Source organism: Camellia sinensis, chromosome 7, assembly GCF_055761805.1.
Source record: "Camellia sinensis isolate YWXY chromosome 7, ASM5576180v1, whole genome shotgun sequence".
Classification (NCBI taxonomy): Eukaryota; Viridiplantae; Streptophyta; class Magnoliopsida; order Ericales; family Theaceae; genus Camellia; species Camellia sinensis.
In genome coordinates this window covers 34,864,627-34,871,170 of record NC_138967.1, presented here as the reverse complement: position 1 = coordinate 34,871,170, position 6,544 = coordinate 34,864,627, and positions in this window count along the sequence as shown.

The following is a 6,544-nucleotide window of genomic DNA, read 5'->3' as shown; positions in this document are numbered from 1 at the left end:
TGACCCAAAGATATTTCAAAAAAAAAAATTAAACTTATAAATTATAAAACCCAACTTCCATGACAATATGAAATTAGGCAAAAAAATTGAAAAATAGAAATAACATTGCAGAGAAATTAAACGGGTAATTTAACCAATTATGTAAGATTTTTAAATATGATTTAAGGTCTTGAGTTTGATTATCTCAAGGGTCACTGGTAGTTAGCTTTATGATTAGTACACAACACCAAGTTTTTTAGGTTTGATTCTTTCTCTATAAATGTTCTTATCTTTGCTATAAAATAAATAAATAATAATAATAATAAAACGTTGCATTTTGTTGTGTTTTTGTTATTTTTGTTTTTCATGTTACCAAAACAACTAAATTAATACCTTCCTACTTGCGATTGTATTGACATAGGTCTAACTCGTACAACGCACGCGCGCGAGATAAAATAATATATTATTTTTTTAATAAAATACATATTATTTATAGTTAATATTTTTTTCATTTTACTACTCATAAGTAAAAAAAATTAAATATAAATTTATGAGTTGTATATTTAATTACTTCCTCTCCCCACCCAAAATATTAAATTACTCAACTTAGTATGTTAATCTTAACCAATTCAGTAATAATTTTTCGTCAAAAACACTACCAACATTATCAATTGGATCAGATTGATACAAAATCTCAAAATGATTGTTACTATTATGAATAAGTTTTGTCTTACCTAGAAAATGTCTGATTTTTTTATTATTATTATTAATAAACAATGCATCATATTATAAAAAAACCTATTAAATTATAATTATAATAAAAATTAAACGTAGCATATAACTAATACGAATAAGTTTTCAAATGAAATAACGAAATTCCAAACAAATATAAAAATTATCTACATGCACATCAGTATTGGCACGCATCAAAATGTTCAATAACTTAACATTTTTCAAAAATTAGTTGACGTAATAATGGTCCTGTTTGATAGAGTCGTGGTCCTGTTTGATAGAGTCGTGGGAAAGTAATTATAACTTATAACTTAACAGTTTATAACTTATAGTTGTGAATATAAGCTGATTTTTTATTTATAAATTAAACTTCTCCTGCCCCACTCAAAGAATAAGTTGATTTTTGACTTACAAAAAATTATAAATTGTATTGTTAAGTTGAACCAAACATATCAAAATAGCTTAAATTAAGCTAAAAGCTAAAATAAGCTAGAAATAAGCCCTACCAAATAGGGCAAATATATGGCCTCTTTTGAAAAGTCAGTTAAAAGAAAAAAAAAATAATTTTTAACTTATTTTAGGTAACATCATTTCTTATATTTTTTATACATTTTTTAAAAAAAATTAAAAATATAATTTTTAACTATCTTCCTAAAATAAGCCATAATTTGATTCAATGTTTGGATTCAAACTGTGTGTATTATACAGTTAAAATAAAAATAAAAAAAACAAAACAAAAAAACAAAACAAAAAAAACTGTGTATTATAAAGAGATTTCAGCCAGTCAATTAATCATTCCCACCTAACATCCCATTTTCCGACGCGTTTTTTAATGTGGACTTCATAAGTTTATTTTTAAAATTGTTAATAATAATTTTAAACTATATTTTTTTGGGTTAAAAGAATAATAACAATGTGAAAGACTACAGGTAGCGTTTAACTTAAATCATGTTTGGATAAAAAAAATCCAAAACTCATAATCAAATAAATAATTCAAAATTCAATTTAAAAATTATTTTCAAAATTTATAATCAAAGTCTTTCAAAACTGTATTTAAAAATTAAAATAAAAAAAAAACAATTCAATTTTTTTTTTTTTTTGAAAAAATATTATTTTATTTTTATTTTTAAAGAATTTTTTATCTTTTTTATTTTTTTAAAAAAATATTTTGTTATTTTTTAAGTATTGACCAAATAATTTATTATGATTTATATATATGGACGATTCAAAAAAAATTTAAATTTGAAAAAAAATTTAAAAAAATTAATATTTAAAAAATTTTAAAAATTAAAATAAAAAATAATTTTTTTTAAATATTTTTAAAAAATTGGGTGAAGTACCAATAAATTCCAAAATGTAATCTTGTGAACTGTTTAGTCCTTTTTTTTTTCTTATGAACCCAAAAGTCCATTAAAGTGGAAATTACAAAAAAATAATAGTCATTTATACGTTTGAGTTTAATTTTTGAAGAATAAAAGTGAGTTTCTTTAAATATGAAATTACATATTTGAACAATCCGTACTATAGAGGTTTCAGATTTCCCCTCCTTTTGGAACAAATCGCACATTACGAATAAGAACATAATACTCTAATAACTTAACATTTTAATTTAACACACTAAAAAAACTTCTTAATGTACTTTTTTTCCAAATGTAACGGCGTAACACTCCAAATTTTTTCTAAACGTAACATTCTAATGTAACACACAAAAAAACTCTTTAATGTACTTTTTTCAAACGTAACACTCTAATTAATATAATCTTAAACGTAATACTCCAATGTAACACATATGAAAACACTAAAAAACTATTTGATATACTTTTTTCAAACGTAACATTCACAGCTTGAAATTATATATTTATCCAAAACTTACTAAGGAATTTTTGTATTCCTTTTGGAATGGTTAGAAGAATCCTACATACTTTTGTAAGGGTTTGAAAATCCCACATTCTTTTTTTGGAGTATTATATTGGAATATTACGTTTAAAAAAGTATACTACGGCAATTTTTTTTTTTTTGTGTTACATTAAAGCGTTACACTAAAGAGTATTTTTAAAGTGTTACATTGGAGTTTTATGTTTGGAAAAAATATAATAATGAGTCTTTTAGAGTGTTACATTGGAGTGTTACGTTGGAGTATTAAAGATTGAAATTATACATCTGCTCAAAGCTTACTAAGGAGTTTTTGTATTCCTTTTGAAATATTTGAAAAATCCAACATCCTTTTGAAATGCTTGAAGAATCTCATATTTCAAGTCATTTTTGTACTCCTTTTGAAATGTTTGAAAAATCTTATATTTCAAGTCCTTGCAAATAAATAAGATTCCCATATAAAAATTCATCTCAAATTTTGATTCTCTTAAATTGTATATCTTATCATTTTAGTACCCAAAAAAATATATATATATATATTAATAGAAATAAAGATATAATCGTAAATCTAATTTTCAAATAGGGTAGATTACACTGATGGTCCCTATAGTTTGGGGCTTGTGTCATTTTAGTCTCTGACTTTTCAATTATGACACATTTGACCTTGAATTTTAAATCTTGTTTCAAATACGGACAATTGAAGATACTATTGGATTTTTCAAGGACAAAATTGTCAATTTGATAAAATATAAATTAATTTGACAATAATAAATGTCAAAAAATTATTTTTGAATTTTTAAAATTATTTCAACCTACTAAAGATAAAATTATATAAAATTGATAAATCTTTTAGACTTTTTTTTTTACCAAATTAATTTTTATTATGTATTTGGATGATGATCATGTAAAATTAATTTTTAAAAATTAATCATGTAATTTTTATTCATTTTTATCAATTTTACATAATTTTATTTTTAGTAGTTAGAAATAATTTTTAAAAATTTTAAAATATTTTTTTGACATTTATTTTTGTCAAATTAGTTTATATTTTATCAAATTGACGATTTTGCTCTTGAAAAATTCAATAGTATCTTCAATTGTCCTTATTTGGAACAAGATTCAAAATTCAGAGTCAAATGTGTCACAATTGAAAAGTCAGGAACTAAAATGACACAAGTCCCAAACTATAAGGATTGTTAGTGTAATTAGCCCTTTCAAATAATATATTAAATCTACATTTTCAAAATCAATAGGACTAATCGGATTATCATTCCTCAAGATGAGATTTATTGACAAATTTTTCAAAAAAGTTCAGCACATTAAAAAAAATAAGTATTTACAATAAAAAATAAAATTAAGAAATTTTTTAAAATTTTCAAATATTTTTAAAAAAATTGAAAAAAATTAAAATACAACTCAAAACTCACAAATCAAAAACTCAAAACTCAAAATACAACTAAAATCTCTTTTCAAAACTGCTAATCAAACAAATTTTCTCTTTTCAAAACTCATTTCAAAAACTCAAAGGCCTTGTTTGGGAAATTGACTATTTTATTAAATTATTTTAGTAGGCTAACATATTTGTCTTTGGGAAGAGGGTTGGATTTTTTTACAACAATGATTTAGACCACTAAAAACTGCACCACTAATAGCACTAATGCATTGGAAATGACAAAAAAAAAAACAAAAACAAAAACAAAAACAAGGCATAGAAAGTGGGCGGGGCCCACTGCCACATCATTAGTGCTCCCCCTAGTGCTCTCTTTTTAGTGCTCCCAAGCATTTTTCATTTTTTTATAATTGGATGTGATGTTTGTAAGAGAAAAAAGTGAAATGATTATGAATTTGATGTGACATTTTGTGTTATTGACTATTTTAGTCTATTTTATCTTTTTGTGCATTTTAACCCAAAAAAAGCCTAAAATTGGCTTTCCAAACACCCCAAAATACAACTCAAAACTCAAATCATGATTCAAAAACTAAACCAAAAGGATAATTTTTCTACCTATCTATCTATCTGTTTAATATAATCTGTTCACATGTCATCTATATGTCCACTTAGGCCCCGTTTGGGGACTTACTTTTTTAGCCAATTAGCCAAAAAGTTACTAAATTAGCCAAAAAGCCAACAACTCATACCAAAAAGTCAAAGATTCTCTTTTCTCTCTACTTTTTGCACATCTTTTCGTAATTAGCCAAAAAATCATCCCAAACATACAAGTTTTTTTTACTTACCTTTTTAGCTAAATAGCTAAAAAATTACTAAATTAGCCTGTTTCCAAACGAAGTTTTAATTTACTTATTTATACCTATCATCGCCATCAACTGTCACTGTTAGCCATTTTGGAGAACGTTTTCGACACCAACCGTGGACAATGGAAAAAAAATAGAAAAAATTTTAAATAATAATTTATTCTTATGACCAAAATAAAACAATCCTCAGAACTAATGCTAATACTCCACACACACACACACACACACACACACACACACACACACACACACACACACACACAAAACCCATCAATTTCCCCTTTTTTATTCTATTTGCGACAACCTCTTTAATTAACTTCTTACCAAATAGTCAATTTAGAGAATAGTAATTTTATGCAAAAATGAATTTTTGTACCCAAAAAAAAAAAAAAAATCATTAGAATGATGCTATTATTGTAGTTATTTGATTTTAAATTATAACATTTCTTACCATGGCTCATAATTTGAAAAATAAAAAATCGATACCACTTAGTTTTTAAAAAAAAAAAATTATATACAATTTTTATTTGTATATTATTTTTTCAGGTTAACTTATATGTCTTAACATGATTTATATGTCACAAATCTTGAAAGAAAATGAAAATGTAATATCAGACTTCCACCTTTTTAAATGGATTGAAATATGAAAGTGATTTCTCAAGCATATTCCCAAACTTGGATTCATCAATTTTTTAATGAGAATTTCACATTTTTAGAGAATTAGTAGCCATTTGAAATAATAATAATAATAATGGAGCCCATACTATTGAAAATTATGTCATATTCTCATAAATATTTCTAATGAAACCAAACACTTGAATGTTATATGAATTTTATTGCTAGTAATGCAATTTATAGTATTAAGATTTTCATTCCTCTCCGAGATTCTAGTAATTCAAACATAGTCTAATGAGAATTTAATTAAAGATACTTTTTTTTTCTTTTTTTTTTTCAATTGATAAGATTTTCTCAATGAGGATAGGAACTAACCAACTTGAGTTTGAAGAGAGTAACAAAACAGGAAAGTAAACTGATAAATAATATAAAACAGGATAGGAGACACGGTATGGTCGTGTCAGACCGATGTAGCAGACAGTTTATGGGGTCATGTCGGACCGTTGTAGCAGACAGTTTACGGGGTCATGTCGGACCGTTGTAGCAGACACTGTGTGGTCGTGTCAGACCGATGTAGAAGACAGTTTATGGGGTCATGTCGGACCGATGTAGAAGACAGTTTACGGGGTCATGTCGGACCGTTGTAGCAGACACTGTGTGGTCGTGTCAGACCGATGTAGAAGACAGTTTACGGGGTCATGTCGGACCGTTGTAGGAGATTGTGGTGGTGCACCAAGGGGGCGACTTAGGGAGTGCGCCATGAGCGACTTATGCATGATACTGTGTATAACCCCCCCTTAAACTCAAATAGGTGTGAAGATAGAAACCTATTTGAGGTTGAAACAAAGGGATTGATAAAGCTGACCGGTGTAGAAGACACTGTATGAGTGTGTATATAGGCAGCCCAAAAGATATACATGGATATAGATATCGAGCCCTCAAAAGTCGTGCCCTCAAAAGGTGTGCCCAATCTTTCAAAAGGCGTGCCATCAAAAGGCGTGCCCAGTTTGTCGTCGAGCGCCGAGAGGCGCATGATGCGCGTGTCTGCCTCTTCATCATGGTCTTTATAAACCGAAGCGGAGGCTGAGGCTTG